Source organism: Sphaeramia orbicularis, chromosome 10 (assembly GCF_902148855.1).
Source record: "Sphaeramia orbicularis chromosome 10, fSphaOr1.1, whole genome shotgun sequence".
Taxonomy (NCBI): Eukaryota; Metazoa; Chordata; class Actinopteri; order Kurtiformes; family Apogonidae; genus Sphaeramia; species Sphaeramia orbicularis.
This window is the reverse complement of record NC_043966.1, coordinates 1450031-1468844: the sequence shown is the minus strand read 5'-3', so window position 1 is coordinate 1468844 and position 18814 is coordinate 1450031. Positions and strand designations below refer to the sequence as shown.

Sequence of the window (18814 nt, the reverse complement as noted above, 5' to 3'; positions counted from 1 at the left end):
ACTTATCCAATCAGATCAAACAGCTGCTATCAGCCACGCACACAGCCCATTGGCCACTTTCACCACCCAAGCCCCGCCCCCTTTGAGCCCCAATGAAAGGCTGGCTTTTAAAGGAACATTTCCACAGTTTTACAGTTTTGACCCAAACTACAGATGGAAAAAACACTCAAGGGATTGAAATGATCTCAAAGGAAATCTTAAAATAGCAGAAGAAACGTTTGTGGATCTATTACAATCAGATTTATTTAGTTTTTTCATCTTTTAGCATCAAGTTTATAATGTTGGTGATTCTGAAGTTTATTATGATCATTAAAAAAAATAAGTTTTATTTTTTCTTGGTCTAAAAAAAAACTGAAAACGCTGGATTTTAAAGGAACTTTTGCACAGTTTTACATGTTTTTTACACAACCTACAAATGGAAAACACTCCCATGGGATAAAACTCTGAACCACAGCCATCAACGAAACAAGGAAATATTCAAATATTATTTTTTAGAAAGCGTTTTATTTGTGTTTTTGAGTTTCTTCAAAGTGATTGGTGAATTCACTTCACCACAACACAGTTCTTTTATTTGACATAGTTTTGACACTGATAGAATCTGTGAAAATGCAGATTCATGGCTTTTTTGGTCTTACTGAGGTGAAAAAGGGTCAAAAAGTGTCATAAATTTAAAAAACGCCACAATTTTTTCCAAATACAGCAACATGACACTGTTTTTATGGGGTCATCAAGTGACTAATTTTGTTAAAACTACAAGATTAACATGTACAAATCAATTTACTTTTTCCAACAACATACAAATCTGACAAGATGAAGATGATGAACACAGTGAAAACAAAAAAAATGAAGTAAAAGATGCAACAGTATGACTTCCACAGGCGGCGTCTGTCAGTGGAAAAGCATTTTTTAAACCATTTCAGTTGTTTTTTTTTTTTTCGTGTTTCTTTGAAGCGATTGTCAACATTACTTTTCCACCAGTGATCGACGTTCCAAAATTACAACAAATGTCTTTTATTTGACACCGATAGAATCTGTGGAAATGTCAATTCATGGCTTTTTTTTAGTCTTAATGAGGTGAAAAAAAACACATGGATGAGGTTAAAGGTGGAAACAGTGCCATAGATTTGATATTTTCTCTGTAGTGTCGGCGTTTAAGGGTTCAGAGTCGATCAGAACAGTGGAACGTCTCATTCTGGATCATAGTTGAACTCATGATCCAGTGAAATGTTTTCTATGTGCGACAGAAACCACAGTTCATTATCTGGAATTACAGCCTCCAGACTAATTATGAACCAATAAACTATGACTGGCATCCTGTCTGTCCATCATCTGCACGCCCAGGTGTGTGTGTGTGTTTACAGCTGGGTGTGTGTTCCGCACATAAACGACACAAACCAGAGGGACTGGATGGACCTGGTCACACACACACACACACACACACACACACACACACACACGCCTGAATTCAACATGACGCACAAATCTAAAGACGCTTTGATGCTTTCACATCTGAGGAGGACGGAGGAGGAGAACGCTCCGGACCGGCCCCACTGTGTGTGTGTGTGTGTGTGTGTGTGTGTGTGGTCCCTCTGGACTGTAACACAAAGGGGATTACTCTAATGACTCCATTCAACACCATTGTTTGATCCACATTAACACACATCCTCCCTGTTCATGTCCTGCAGCCAACTGTTGCCTCCTGATACCACTGTTGTGTGTGTGTGTGAGTCTGTGTGAGTCTGTGTGTGTGTGTGTGTGAGTCTGTGTGTGTGTGAGTGTGTGTGAGTCTGTGTGAGTCTGTGTGTGTGTGTGTGTGTGTGAGTCTGTGTGAGTCTGTGTGTGTGTGTGTGTGAGTCTGTGTGAGTCTGTGTGAGTCTGTGTGTGTGTGTGTGTGTGTGTGTGATCTTTTCAGGTGACATTTCCTCGTCTGTCGTCCAATCCAAACTCGTTATCGACTGAGAATAACACAAACTGCATCACCACACGATTACATCATCAATAAAAGGAAAAAAAAAGTGAATTTCTGTCTGAATTTTACTTGCGTAAGATAAAAAAATAGCAAGAAGAAAATATCATCAAGCAACATATGTCTACAGAAACCTACATGTTTAAAAAAAACAAACAACAACTCACTAAACAAATGAAAATAATCATTTAAAAGTTTTTCTTTTTTGAATAAAAATAATTTAAAAAAGAAAAATTAATTTAAAAAAAGAAAAATGAGAAACCCTTCATGTTCAGAAACCTACATGTTTGAAAATAATAATAATAAAAATAATTTAAAAATATATATATTCATAAAAAATAAATAAAAAAAACAGAAAAATGTATTGTAGAAAAACTAAATAAAAATGAGAAACCATAGAACTCACAACTCATACTCATAAAAACCTCCAAAAGCCAAAGAAAAAAAACACACAAATGTCCCAAACCTCCAGAATTAGAGCATCCCAATACTTTATAACACAATAAAACCTATATATGATGCTATAAACAAATTAAATATACAACATATTCACATCTAATGGCAAAAAATCTCCAGTTTAGAGACTAAACTATTATGAAACAATAAAACTTCATCATTTATCATCATCTAATCAATGTAAATAATAAAAACAAATAAATAAACCTCCATATTTACTGAAAAAAAAAAAAGTTTTTGTGTAAAACATCATAAAACCATAGAAATCACAACTCATTCTCATAAAAAACTGCAAAAGCCAAACAAAAAAAAACTAAATAAATGTCCCCAACCTCCTGAATTAGTGCATCCCAATACTTGATAAAACAATAAAGCCCATATATGATGCGATAAAACTAATTAAATATACAATATATTCACATCTAATGTCAAAAAATCTCCATTTTGGAGACTAAATGACCATCATGTAACAATAAAACAATAATAAAGCCATCCATCATCATGGGAGCGGTGTTTTTCTTCTGGTCAGACGTCGCGTGTCCACAGGTCAGACTCTGAACGCCTCCGTCAGAACAAACACAGCTGACGTGACCTGACGCGTCCGCACCTTGAGTAAACACGAAGGGAAAGTCGATCCGAGGGGCGCTGACAACAACATGACTCTGGTGTGAACCACAAACGCATCGTTCTGGTCCAGTCCGGCCCAACAGGAAGCGGTGGATTCAGCCGCTCTGACTCACGGGCTTTAATGGTTTCAAGGCCGGTTTCGGTGCATTGTGGGAAAGCGGCGGGACGGGATCAAACATATGACCCTGGACAAACAGGAAACTCCAGTGACACGCTGATCCCCTGGCAGCAGCGGCAGAAGGGGATTATGGGAGTGGATGGCGGATGAGCGGCACAAGTAAAGACCACCACGCTGTTTGAAATCCACGCTAACATATTTATTCCACATGTGGGAGCACGGCGAGCGAGGACGAGACCGACTAATATGAGCACGTGTGTCACATGACCCCACAACCGTCAACATGAACACGAACATAATCTGACTTTATGTATTTACACTGCACTTCTGAAACAAATCTAAAGAAATAAACATCCTTTAAACCCACTTTAGACGGACGTAAACAGTACAAACAGTAACTATTGAAGAGTACAGCTTCTATTACACACAGGGTTTCAGACGAACTCATGGACTTCACAGTAAATCTGCTTCAAATGTGTTCAGTCTGAGTTTATATCTTCACTATAGGACACATACAGTAGCATGTCCTGTATAACAGAGCTGCAGGTGATGTCCAGTTGTCTGGGATTCATGGAAAGTCCAATACTATTGTTACGTCACTGTCAAATAAATAAATACATCTACATTTAAAATGTAGAAAAAATCTAAATGTATGTTCTGGGATGAATTTAACATCCCATCCTGCAGTAATCAGTCATATATTCTGAAATAACAACAGTAAAAAAATGAGAACTAATGAAGTAAGAAAAGTGATGAATAAGAAACATTTAAGTAAAAATAGTATTTATTAAACAGTAGAAGTTCCATATAAGGTCTCCTTAGGTTTTTACCTTGATTTATGTATTTCAGGGTTGGAACTGGAGGTGAATTTACTTAAAATGTTCTAATTTTGGGCTCTTATCACTTCAGTATTCATATAGTGGCTCAAAAAAATGTGCAAATGCATGTTCTGTGAAGAATTCAACATCCCATCCTGCACTTATTCATCATATTTTCTTAAATTACAACAGTAAAACATAGTAACTGAGTAAAGTAAGAATTTTTTGTATAATAATAAACACTTCAGTAAAAATAGTATCGATTAACCAGTAGAAGTTCCATACAAGGTTTCCTCAGGTTTCTATCTTGATTTATGTATTTCAGAGTTGGAATTGGAGGTGAATTTGCTTAAAAATGAGCATTTTGGGGCTGATTTCCTTATCATATTTACATAGTAACTAGAAAAACAAAGTAAAACACGAGTTCTGTGATGAATTTCATGTCCCATCCTGCAGGTATTTGTCATATTTTCTAAAATTACAACAGTAAAACTAGGATTTAAAGCAACTGTTAAACACAGTAACTAAGTCAAATAAGAACAGTAATAAATACTAATTAGTACTAACGAGTAGAAGTTATATTATATACAGGGTTTTCTTAGCTTTTTATGTTGATTTGTGGACTTTAAGGTTCTGATCGCAGGTAAATTACTTCATTTCGTTTGATATACTTTGTACTGTCAAATGACAATAAAGGCAATCAATTCAATTCAATTCAATTCAATAAATCTGGTTCAAATGTTCAGATTTCGGGCTCTTACCACTTCAGTATTCATATATTGACTAAAAAAAAAGTGCAAATACGTGTTCTGTGATGAAGTTCACATCCCCTCCTGCAGTAACCCTTCACATATTTTCTTAAATAACATCAGTAAAACCAGGACTACTGCCCAGCTGGACCTCTGCAGCCACCAGCAGCTCACTGAAGTCCAGTCCCGCTGAACATCTGAACATCTGAACAGGAAGTGAGTTCTTCTAACAGTCACAACCACACTGTCATGGATATTAATGATGAAAACAAACAGATTAGACACTTTTCCAGCAGAGTCACTGACTGCTGTTAGACGTTTCCTCATTCCTGTTTCTACACTAAAGGTCTGACCTCTGATTCTGGGGAAAAGAAACATTTACCTGAAAACAAACATGGATCCATCACATCCACTGTTTGTACTCAGAGTGGACGTAAAACTCCCTGAACGTGAACCACTTTAGTGTCATTTTACTGAAGAAATTAAACGGTATAATGGGAGAAGAAGCCACAAGTGGCTTCAAATGCTCAGAATTCAGAACCTTTTATGAGTTTCACTACAAATTAATGCAAAACACAGGCTTAGAGATGCTTAAAAAAGAAGAAAAAAAAAGCTTATTTTTACTAAGGATACACAGTAAATCAACATCCACACTGGCAAAAATGATTTTTCCCCGATAATGACAGTTGATCTTCATATGCTGAGTTAAATTCAAGTTGGGTTTTTTTTCACACATTTGTACTTTCTAATCTATTTTCATTCAAAGATGATGTGACAACAGCGTAAAAGTTAACTATTTTAGTTGTAGTTTGTACAGAGATGTTTTTTATGTTTCCGAAACTCAAAAAGGGAGTTTCAATATAAATAAAAACTAAATTAACATAAATTAGGCTAACACTGGCATCAACTCTTGGCCTAATTGTCGTTGTTGTATATATCAGTATTGGCTCAAAATTTTACGATCGTGAATCCCTTCTTTTCTTTCCTTTTTCTATTTTTAAAAATAATCAGATTCATAAGGCTCATAATGTAATACTTAATGACACCTAGTGGTCAAACTGCAGACTGCAACCACTTGAATAGCCCTCGACTCACCTTCCCCTACAGAAAAAAAAACAATAAAACTTTTATTAAACTCAGTATTTTTTTAAAATTTTGTTCTGTTTTTCTTAATTCAGGGGATGTTAAATCAGATTTACAAGGAAACACCAAAAGAAATCAACCTGAAATACGTGAAATAAAATAGAAATAATAAGTTTCCATAACATTAGCCTCGACTATTGGCCAAATTGTCACTGAATATATCGGTGATGGCTCAGAATTGACGACTGTATTTTCTATTTTTACAGATAATCGGGTCCATACGGCTCATAATGTGATATTTAGTGACATCTAGCGGTGAAAACACAAATTGCAACCACCTGAATAGCCTTTGCCTCACCTTCCCCTACGGTGGCCACAAAGAACAACATTCAAACCCTTTGTTTGAGTCAGTGTTTGATGAGTTATTTCTGGTCTTTTTAGTTCAGCGGATGTGAAATCAGATGTAGAAGGAAACCCTAGAGGAAATCAGCTTTAATAAAGTGTAAATGGGAAGTTTCCCAGTGTCTGTGGAGGTAAAGTGCTCCTTCAGCTCCTCCTGTGAAGACCCTCCTCCAGGTCTACAGTCCTCCCCTGCGGACCTTCACCAGCGCCTGCTTTCAAACCTCTCTCTCCGTCGTCTCTAAATCAGCCTCTGACAGTTAACACTCCTCACTTCCTCTTCCCTGTTCCTCGTCGCTGACAGCTGTCGCTTCTGCACATCCGACCGATTTTATCTCTATTGATTTCAGCAGCGAACACATCAGATGGACGAGGAGACCGTCCGACCTCTTTTCAGTCATTAGGACTTTATTTCCTCAGCGACGCTCAAACACAAACTCCTGCAGGTTCAAGTGGATTCAACACAACGCTGACGCATTCTGAAATACACAATTATCTGTGTTTTCAGCAGTCTGAGGCCAGCATTTCTGACTAAATAAAGTGAAGGATTCTGTTTCTTTACTAAAACCATGTGCAATATATCACTGGAAAAACACCTATAATTACATAATATACTGATATATACAGTATATTGATTTTTTTCTGGGCAATTTTATAATTTTGGTATTTTTTTTACTTTTTCCTGAGATGAAAATAACAACTAATAAAGTTAATTCGATATATTGCCCAGACCTACATTGACCTCAAGTTAAAGCATGTGAATTTTACAGAAAAAACTCAGGTTGTTGAGATGTTTAGATTTCTATCCAATCAAATTCAGATGTCCCGCCCCTAAACTGTGACTCAGCTGTCAATCAAACAATGTAAGACGCTAGAACACCACATTTGAGAAAAGCCACAAAACATAGCCAGATGAAAAAAAGAAAGAAAAAAAAAAACGATAAAAGATGACAAAAAAAAAAAGGATTATTCTAAAGAGGGATGGGATATAGTTTTAATTTGATTTTAATTTTCCTCCATTTGTTTTAGATTAGAATTCAAAAGTTGACTTTTTTTTTTTCCAATTTGTTGATTTTTTTTCTGCCTTTTTTCCACTTTTATAGTGATTGGGCTGATCTTACTTTTTTGGTTTGTTTTCTTTGCTTTTAAATTGTCATCTGAGTAAAAAAAAAAAAAAAAGCCAGATGATTAAACCAATAAAAGACAAAAAAGTACTATTTTAAAGAGGGATGGGATATAGTTTTAATTTTATTTTAATTTTCCAACATTTGTTTTAGGTTAGAATTCAAAAGTTGACATTTTTTCCCCATTTTTACATTTTTTTTCTGCCTTTTTTTCCACTTTTATAGCGAATGGGTGTTGATCTTACTTTTTTTGGTTTTCTTTACCTCTAATTATCATCTGAGTTAAAAAAAAAATTAAAAAATCCAGATGATTAAGCCAACAAAAGACAAAAAAGTACTGTTTTAAATAGGGATAGGACAGTTTCTTTTCAGAAAAGTCTTTTGTTGTAAGAAAATGCTTCATAATCCATTGAGCCTCATTTCAACACTGACTGTTTTCTGCATCTTCTCATGTTTACGATATGAAAACGTGATTATGCATCAGTATGTTGTAATTCTTCACACATGGCTTTTTCTTCACCTGGTTAGAGGTCGTCTATGTGAATAAATACAACATGCGTGTGTGAAACCCTTTGTTTTTGTCGATTTACAAGAAGAAAATCAAAGTTACTTCCACAATTGTGACAATAACAGGAAGTGCAGCACGTCCTCTTCTGTGAAAACGATGCATATTATCAGAAAAAACGACACTGTGCCACGGTTTGAACCATTTCCTGTCAGTTAATTAAGGTTATTAGCGTCCCATCATTCTCAGCGGACACGTGTTGGACTCTGTAAACATGGCCGCCGCTTCCCGCTGTCATATCGACGCCGTTAATGCATCATTTACGGCTGCAGACGTGCGTTCGGCGGCTCAGGGCGTGAGGAAAACGTCGAAGCACCTCCGGTTTAAAGCTCGTTTCTACTCCACTGACAAAAAGAAAATCGATGGGACTCTGTTATCTACTGTAACATCCATTTGGCTCTCATTTCTGACGGGCTGGTCATCTGGACAGCGGCGGACAGGCTGGGTCCCTCAGGACGGTTCCTAATGGTTCCACTGACCTCTTCAACCCTTCCTACTTTCCTCTTGTTTTTAATCAAAGCTGCTGAAGTGATGACAGCGGCCTCAGGTACATGACATTACATTTAATTACTGTCTTGGCTCCGGCTCATGTGGATTCACATGTTCAGGAACACGCATGTGGCTCGGAATTCTGTCCGTTTACTGTTTAACCCATAAAGACCCAACGCTACTTTTATGTCACTTCCCAAAGGAGGTTTTCTCTAGATTTAACCCTTAGAGGTCTGAGCCTGTTTTGTCTGTTTTTCAGTGCTTTTGATTTTACCTTCATATACTATATAAACAGATGTTTACTATACCCATGTTTGGGATTGGTTTTTCTCAGCACAACTTCATCTATCTCATCTGCCCTATTGTTTTTTTTACTTTTACATACTACATCAACAGAAAAGGACAAAAAACACACAAAAAATATAAAATCCAATTTGAAAAACTTACATAATCTGTTGCATAAATAACACAGATGTTCAACGAACCTTTTCACAGACTTTAAAAGTGAATATTGGTTCCAAATATTAGGTATAGAAAATTTAAATTGTAATAAATTCAAACTAAACTCAAATATTTGACATAAAAGCAGATCTTTACAGAGACGTTTTCTCTGGTTTTCTCACCCCCCCAGTCCTCCAGTTTCCTCCTCCAGTTCAGGTGGGGGTCATCCTCACCCGTACCTGTAATGCTAATGCAGTCTGTGGATTAGAATCTGCAGTCGGACAGTTTTTACCGTTTTGAAAAAGGACAAAAAATGGCGTAGATACGGTCAGAAATCTACCCCCCCCAGCTCATTTTCATACTTCTACTCCTGTTTGTTTGCTCTGGTTTAAACGGTCATATCTGCGGTCGTATTCACTCGATCAGCAGTAAATAAAAGTGGGACAGTGTTTCCAGTCCACACTTTCAAATGCAGTGGTCCTCTGTGGTCTATGTGACTGACTTCTGACGCTACCACGTGTTGAATACGCCATGGGATTCAGTCACAGGGTTAACCTTTTCTTAACTCTTTATCTAGCAAATGACTATTTTTGGTCATTTCCACAAACATTAAATATGGGGCCAATCCTTTGCCTCAGTGAGGTCTAGAAGCATGTTGGTTTTTATAACACTGTACAGTAATTCAGACAGATTTTATGGACATATTGAAGCTGTAAATGGTGAATAGGAGTGATTTTTGTCCGTTTATGAGCTTCGAACAGGTGTTTTATTGCATGTGTTTACTTTTAGCGAGTGCTGCTCAGATGTTTTATGACAAGGGGAGGAGACTGTTGTCCAATAACACCGTAAAGTTCAGATTCAGAATTCCTGAGTATTTCAGTGAGTGCCCAATAAAGGGTTAAGTGAGGTGTCCATAAAAGCCCAGATTAACATTCAGGCTTATTATTATGAAAAACCAAAAAAACTGAAGAAAAAGTGACGTTTGCAATAAAATCTGTCATTATCTGAACATAACCCCAGTGTGTCCATCCACTGTCACTGATCCAACTGCATGGGTTTGACTGGGGAATAATGTTGTAGAAGATGACAGTGTTTCCATGGTAACTACGGAGCCTCTGAACATCCAAATGGGTCATATCTGATGACCATGAAAAGACAAAGAACTGTATTTGACACCAGTTATTGACATGGATTGATAGGATTAGTGGATCAATAGTTATTAAACAGTTCAGATCTGTAGATGGTTTTGGTTTTTGAGGGTTAACTGAATAAATACAGGGTTCCAGATTTAAAAAATGTTACATTGTACTAATTTTTTTAAGTATTTTTCTCATTTTCTCCTCACTTCAGACGTATTTATTCACTTTTATGCTACATTTCAAGGTTTTTTTTGTTCAATGTTTCCTTATTTTGTGCTCATTTTATTCTCATTTTACAAGTTTTATCCTCTGAATAATTCAAGTAAAACTGCATTTCACACCACTTCTTTACATGTATTGATATAATTAGTGGATCAGCAGGTATCACACAGTTTCCATCAGTGGATGTTTGGGTTTTTATGGGTTAAACTACATCGTAGCTTATCCAGTAAAAGTCATTTCTCGCTCCACCACCAGGTCGAAACAAGGCATCATGGGCGATGTAGTGTGACATCATCGGGGCCTGAGCTCCCCAGCGAATCGAAGCCTTATTACAGCAGAACCGGAGAACAGCACGTTCTGCGGGCCCAGATAAACCTGAGCGTGGCGGATCCACGGCGTCCTCCTCAGCCTACACCATCACACTGATGGAAGCTGGAGGAGCTTCACATACGATATACCTGACCTCTGATTCTGAGGGAAAACCTGCACCTAAAACATGGATCTGTCACGTCCACGCCGCCGCCCATCCTAATGGACGTAATAATAACCTGAACACGGACGGATTCAGCCTGCAGTCACCGAGGATCCACTTAAGAAACGCCCAGGCAGGAAAAAAGGAGGATCTGAGGAAAAGACTCGGAAATTACACTCATAACTTAAAGCTCATGGAGAGAAAAGAAGAAAAAGCACAGAGCAGTTCCAACACTGGAACTTGTTGTCGTGTTGAAACATTTCCTCGTTCTTTTCTGGACACTGAGACCTGGACGACGTCCTGAATCCAGAGCCAAATATAATAGATCTGACCCTGGATTCTGTGGGAAACCTGGAAATAAACATGAATCCATCACATCTACACTGTTTCTGCTCCTAATGCATGAAATATTCCCAGTTTTAGTCCCATTCACTGAGGAAAAAAGGCAGAATTCCTAACATTTGAGGGTTAGAACCTCATTTTCACTACAAATTAATCGAAAATGTAGTTTTAAAGAAGCTTAATATAAAAGGAAAGTGCACTGATGTGTCATTTATCCTCTAATATGAGCTGTTGGATCACCATTCTAGTTGAATTGACGATATATCTGACCTCTGACCTCATGGGAAACATGAAAATAAACATGAATCCATCACATCTACACTGTTTCTGCTCCTAATGCATGAAATATTCCCAGTTTTAGTCCCATTCACTGAGGAAAATAGGCAGAATTCCTAACATTTGAGGAGTTAGAACCTCATTTTCACTGCAAATCAGTCAAAAACACAGGCGTAAAGATGAGCCTGTGTCATTTTTCTTCTAATATGAGCTTTTGGATCCATATTCATGTTGCAAAGATGATATATCTGACCTTTGACCTCTGACTCTTCATGAATCTATCACATCTACCCTGTTCCTGCTTCTACTGGATGTAATATTCCCTGTTTCAGCCTCACTCACTGAGGAAAAAAAGGCAGAATTCATAACATTTGAGGAGTTAGAACTTGCTTTTCACTGCAAATTAGTCACAAATACAGTTTAAAAATGCACCAAAGTGTAATTTTTCCTCTAATATAGGCTTCTGGATCCCCATTTTTGTTCCACTGATGATATGTTGGACCTCTGTGTCTGTAGGAAACCTGAAAATAAAATCCATCGTGTTTACACTGTTTCTGCTCCTAATGGACGTAATATTCCCTATTTTCGTATCATTCACTGCAGAAAATGAGGGGAAAAAGCCAGATTTATTAACATTTGAGGAGTTACAACTTGCTTTTCACTGCAAAGTAATCAAAAACACAAGTTTAAAGATGATAAAAAAAAAAGAAAAAAATGCACTTCAGTGTCATTTTTCCTCTAATATGAGCTTCTGGATCCACATTTCTGTTGCACTGATGACATATCTGACCTTTGACCTCTGACCTCGTGGTAAACCTGTAAATAAACTCCACCAGGTCTCCACTGTTTCTGCTCCTAATGCCTTTAATATTAACAGTTTGTCCGTCTTTTACTCAAGAAACCCCTCTGAAACTGAGCCGTTGAAATATTATGACAAGAAAATGTGACGATCTGGTTAAAATGCTCATAATTCATGAGATATTTTACAACTAATTAGTCCAAAAAAAACCCCCCAAAAAAACAAGAGGGAAACGCAGCGGCACTGAACTGCAGCTGCTGCTTTGAATAGGAGTTTTTTTATTTTTTATTTTAAGATTTCCTCCTCCTTTTTTTTTTTTAATCTCATTTTAAAATGAAACCTGCCATGAAAAGTCAAATCAGACGCCCCTGGTTTTACTCCTAGTGTGTGTGTGTGTGTGTGTGTGTGTGTGTGTGTGTGTGTGTGCTTCCATTTCACACCCAAACCCATTTCCATTCTCCGAGCCGCTGTCCTAATGACGGGCATTAACAACACCACTCAGATCTGCAATTTTTACGCAGAAATGTGCAGAACGGACTCAGTTTGACCTCCTCCTCCTGCTCCTCCTCCTGCTCCTCCTCCTCTTCCTCCTCCTGCTCCTCCTCTTCCTCCTCCTGCTCCTCCTCCTCCTCCTCTTCCTCTCCCTGCTGACTAATCCTCCCTCCCTCCCTCCTGCGATGACCGTGACGCCTGGTGTTATTTTATCTGGTCAGAATTGGACGGATCCGCCTCCAAATTAAAGGAGACAGGACGGATTCCCAGGATTCCCTTATCAAACCTCAGACCTCGCCCTCCATCGGTGGCGGCGGATCAGGTGACAGCGAGGCCTCCCCGCCAAAACCGGCCGCAGACCTCAGGGACAGTATCCCCGCCTCAGCCACGAAAACCTGAAGACACGCCACGACGGCAGGAACCAGACTAAGATGATCCATGAATGAGGTTTGGACGTGACGCTGGAGGGAAAACACCTCTGCAGACCCCACCCCCCCACCCCCCCCACCTGAAAAGCCCCTCTCTAACCCCCCTCCAGCCACACGACCAGGTTTAAGAACAGTTTCTATCCCAATAAACAGACACTTGACACTCTAGTAGATACAAAACAGGCCGATGCCGATAATAAAGCCCACAGGAAATGTGAGCAGACTGTTCTTACTGACATGCACTCAAATGGAAGGAAATGAAAACAACAAACACATGACTTCCCAGTAACAGACACAACCGATTATTCACAGACAGAAACATTTCACTGAAACAAATCTTAAAAACAGGTGTATTTATACGTGCATTCTATCGATCTATCCTTTTTGTTCACTGTCACTAATTTACGTTTATTTTCTTGTTTATTTTGTTCATTTTTCACTAATTTTGTTGCTTATTTGTTGTCGTTACTGATTTGGATGCTTATGTTTGTATTTTTTTCCTTATTTTGTTAAGTTTTTAACTCATTTTTATTCATTTTGTTAATTAATCATCTATTAGTCTGACATTTTTTGCATGATCTATCTAGCTATCTTGTTTAATTTAAGTTGATTTTTGCTAATTTCTTGTCTATTTTGTTAATTTTTTTTATTCATTTTGTCTCATTTTGCAAATTTTTCCACTAATTTTGCTGCTTTTTTTTTTTCAATCTTTTTGTCCTTTTTGTTCTTTGTATCAGTAATTTAGGTTTATTTTAGCCATTTTTTTGTCTATTTTGTAAAAAAAAAAAAAAAAAAAAAAGTAGTCTCATTTTGATAATTTTTCACTAATTTTGCTGCTCTTTTTTTGTCTTTTCTGATTTTGATGCTTATGTTTGGATTTTTTCCCCTTATTTTATTCATTTTTACTAATTTTTATTCATTTTGTTAATTATCCATCTATTAATCTGACATTTTTGCACTATCTATCTATCTATCTATCTATCTATCTATCTATCTATCTATGTATCTATCTATCTATCTATCTATCTATCTATCTATCTATCTATCTATCTATCCATCCATCCATCCATCCATCCATCCATCCATCCATCTATATATCTATCTATCTATCTATCTATCTATCTAGAACTGAACAGTAAACTACTCACTTTGCTTTCAGACTTCACATTATAGTCGTTACTGTCACCTGCACATCCAGCACATTTTGATACTGGACTCACTTTTGTTTGTGTACGTGTGTGTGTGTGTGTGTGTGTGTGTGTGTGTGTGTGTGTGTGAGAGTCTCTTTTACTTGACTATTTTTATGTGTATTTTTTATTGTATGTATTTTTGACTGTTTTATAATTGATGTGTGTATTTTCTTTGAGCCCCTTACAGAACCTAAAACCAAATTTCATTGAACTGTACAGTGGTATTTTGCACTGACATTCTATTCTATTCTATTCTATTCTATTCTATTCTATTCTATTCTATTCGTTGGCTGTAAAGTCTACTCTTTTTCCTATTAATGAACTGCTCGTCTGTTTAATTCACAACAAACATGTAAAACTGTCCAAAAAATCAACCAAACTACACCAGAGCTGCCACTACTTTGTCTGTTGGTCACGTTAGAGGTGTTAAAAAACCAGACGCCTCCTCAGAATCTCATCATATGATCACATATCCGTCCATTCTTTACACTGTGACCAAAATCCACACATATAACGAGCTCCTCTTCCTCCGTAAAGACGATAAACTGTCCTTCACAGCGACGACACGCACCGGAAACACTCTTAAGTGTTAAGAAGCAAAACCGCCTCCTGCAGATTGACAGATTTCTGAGTCGGAGCGCGGGTTGGTGATATCTGTGCACTTTGACCAGAAATCCAAACCTCTGAGTTGTTAATGAGCTGCTTATCTGCCAGTGACAGTAACGACGACGCACTGTCACTACAACACACACACCGAGTTATCAGTGTTAAGAGACAAAACACAGAGGAGTTCTGACACTTGGACCCCTCAGTAAAGACATTTCAAGCAAAAAGGGTCGGCGCTGTGGGTGTGTTTAACCCATAAAGACCCAAAATAAACGGTTTCATACTTTCTGATCCACTAATCCTGTCAATACATGGGAATAATTGGTGTAAAATACACTTCTTTGTCTTTTCATAGTCATCAGATATGACCCATTTGGACGTTCAGAGGCTCCGTAGTTACCGTGGAAACACCGTCATTTTCTACAACATTGATTCGCCAGTAAAACCCATAATAGCAGTGGATGGACACACTGGGTTTATGTTCAAAAATAAGTAAAATGAACCAAAATGAATAAAAAATGTACAAAATAAGGAATCACATGGGGGGGGGGGGAAGCAAAAATGTAACTAAAATGAAGTAAACAAAAAGAATAAATTAAGCAACAAAATGAACAAAAACAGCCAAATTAACCAATAAAATGAAGAAAAATGAATAATAATCATAAGTAACATGAACAATATAAGAACAAAACTGAAGAAAGAAATAAAATAGACAAAAAAAAAGGACTAAAACAAATAAAATAAGTAAAATGAATAAATATGAACAAAACAGTGAGTGTGAACATGGAAACACCGTCATCTTCTACAGCATTAATTCCCCAGTAAAACCAGTGGAGCTGGATCAGTGACAGTGGACGGACACACTGGGGTTATGTTCAGTTAATGAGAGAATTTACTGCAAACGTCACTTTTTCTTCAGTTTTCTCTACTTTTGATAAAATAACCTTTGAATTTAATCTGAGATTTAATGAACATCTTCATAATCATTGAATTAAATACAGGAAAATACGGGATTTTTACTTAAATGTGCAAAATACTGAGCATTATATTAGAATAAATGGGGATGAAGCACTTAAGAAAGGTTAAATCTAGAGAGAACATTGATTCCCCAGTAAAACCAGTGGAGTTGGATCAATGACAGTGGATGGACTCACTGGGTTTATGTTCAGTTAATGAGAGAATTAACTGCAAACGTCACTTTTTCTTCAGTGTTCTCTATATCTGATAACAAAAACCCTCAATTTCATCCGAGGTTTTATGGACACCTACAGGATCCGTGAATTAAATATAGGACAATACAGGATTTTTACTGAAATATGCAAAACACTGAGCATGATATTAGAATAAAACTGACATAAATCATTTTGACAGAAGGTTCAATCAACAGAAAACACTGATTCCCCAGTAAAACCAGTGGACTTGGATCAGCGACAGTGGATGGACACACTGGGTTCATGTTCAGAGAATGAGAGAATTTACTGCAAACGTCACTTTTTCTTCAGTTTTGTCCATTTCTGATCATAATAAGCCTCAGCTTTATCTGAGATTTTATGGACACCTACATGATCTGTGAATTAAATACAGAAAAATACGATTTTTACTGAAATATACAAAATACTGAGTCTAATATTAGAATAAATGGAGATAAATCACTTCAGAAAGGTTTAAAAAATTCATGTGGGAACGGACACAAAAGGCTTTTAGGGGCTAAAGCCACAATTCCTGCTGCAAATGTGTGTTTTTTTTCCTTCTGTAAATCCACAGTACAGTAGGTCAGCGCTCCGCTCACTCCAGGAAATACACCGCTCCCACAACTGACCGACATCTCCTGCTCCGGTTTCAGGCTGCGACGCGTGAAACATGGGAGTCACGAGATAAGACTCATAAGACCCATAAGAAACGTAGAGGGGTCAAAGGTCAAGTGTGAAGCGGAACGCACACTGGATTCCAACAGGAACTTACAGTAGATATGACCAGAAGATGAAGACGAGGGTGAGGGTGAGGAGGACGTCTGATTTGCTGGAAAGCGTTTACTACGACTGCTGCTCGCTGTGTGAGGGGAGGCAGATGCAGTTTGCATGTAAATACCCTCCACCCTCCCTCCTCTTCCCCTTCTCTCTCTCTCTCTTTCTCTATCATGTGGAGCAGCTCGGACGCCCACCCTCTTTCCTCTCTCTCTCTCTCTTTTTCTTTCTATCTTCACCACAGCAGAGACCAGAAACCAGAGGGACTGGACTGACTGGATTCCACGGCGGTGACGCTCCCTCCCTCACTCTCGGTCCTTCATCTTCATCTTCATCATCACCTGCCAGCGTCCACCTCATCACAGTTCACACCACCTTTATTTGAGTCCAAACTTGTGTTAACAGACGACACACACACACACACACACACAACGAAGCCTGTATTTGGACTGAACTGAACATACAGAGTCCTAAACATGGGGGGGGGGGGGGGGGTCAGGTTTGATGCCACAGGTGCCTGGGAGGCCTCACACATACACACACACACACACACACACACACACACACACACACACACAGATATGAGCCTGTGTGACTGGTTTATGAGCAGCCGCAGATGAATGGACTGTGTATGTGCTTTACAGCAGCCCCAGGAGTCCCTGAAGGCATCGTAGCTCTAATATTACAGTGGGAAGACAAACCTCTGATTACAATGATGTTTTTTTTTTTTTTTTTTTTTTATTGCCGTTTCATGGGCTTCTGTGTGGACTGAGAGTCCCTGCAGAACTCTTCCAGCTTCAGATGGAGCCATAATGAAACCCCTCTGAGCTGAAGCTCCTGTATGTGATGCTCTACAGGCAGAAGCTGAGCCCTGCTGGAGGAGCTCCTGAATGCATCAAACAGGGCTTTCGCAGGAGTGGTGCCTGTGTGTGTGTGTGTGTGTGTGTGTGTGTGTGTTGTTTTTTTGTGTGTGTTTTTTTCGATGTAAACACCCGGAGTGACCCACAGAAGCTGTATTTCATTACTGACAGACACGCTGAGGACGGAGGGGATCGATCCGGATCAATAGGACTGTAGTGTACTAAAGGTGGAACAGCCATCTGAGCGGATTACAGCCGGAACATCCCCATCCAAACGCTCTGTTTTACCAACAAGTGTTTCAGAGCAGCTGCCATCGGTGCAAACACCCACCGGACATTCATCCTCCATCGAGTGCGTGTTTTTTTGCATTAACGTCCCAGTGCTGGTGCGGGTGGAACTGTTCCAGTGCACACACTGCCGCTATTCTCGTGCGTAAAGCGGCTCCTGCAGCCCAGAGCTCTGACAGGAGCCCTTCTGACATGAGCAGAACAGCTTCTAAAGCTTCAGCAGCCTTCTAAAGATCTAAAACAGCCTCAGACTGGGCTCAAACCGGGGTGTGCGGACACAAGTTCCTACCTGGACCGACTGAGATCCGCGCGGTTCGCCGGCTCTGAGCGCTCCAGCCCGGCTACAGGCTCCGCTCCTCCTCGGTCCCCCAGACGGAGCCGGTTGTCCAGACCTCCGAGGTGGGGGTTGAAAAAGATCAAATTAAGAATCCACAACGCAGAAAAGAAATGCAAACAATCCAGAAAGGCGTGCGGGCTGATAATTCCTGTCAGTTTCTGTCCACTCTGACTGTCGTGACTGCGCGTCAACGCCGCGGTCTGCCTGCCGCTCTGCCCTCTCTCTCTCTCTCTCCGGGGACACGGCTGGAGCTGGAGCCCGAGCCGGAGGACGGGGGATGAGGCGGGGGTGTGGAGCAGGGCCGTTCGGACCGGGGGTCACCACTTCACTGACTCCGCGGAGACGCAGTCACAGCGGCGGCGGCAGCATCCTCCGCTGATGGTGCGCTCTGCCCGGGGAGGTGGAGAAGGAGTGGAGGGGATGGAGAACGGACGGACGACCGGGACCGGGACCGGAACCGGGAGGAGAAAAAAGACTAAAAAAAATCACCCAAGCAAAGAAGAAGAAGCAGTAGGTCCGGCAGTGGAGTTCCCTGCAGCTGCGGCGGTAGTCCGGTAGTTCCAG

The 18814-nt window shown here is 39.2% G+C and overlaps 1 protein-coding gene across 1 annotated transcript in view; it reads right to left on the bottom strand.

Moving 5' to 3' along the window:
* The window catches only part of LOC115426869 (protocadherin-1-like), a 348451-nt gene extending 330122 nt beyond the window's left edge, over positions 1–18329 (bottom strand). Inside the window, exon 1 of the mRNA XM_030145099.1 lies at positions 18203–18329. The gene's annotated coding sequence lies outside the window, so the exon portion shown is untranslated. The remainder of the gene's footprint in view (positions 1–18202) is intronic.
* Between the last annotated feature and the right edge of the window lie 485 nt (positions 18330–18814).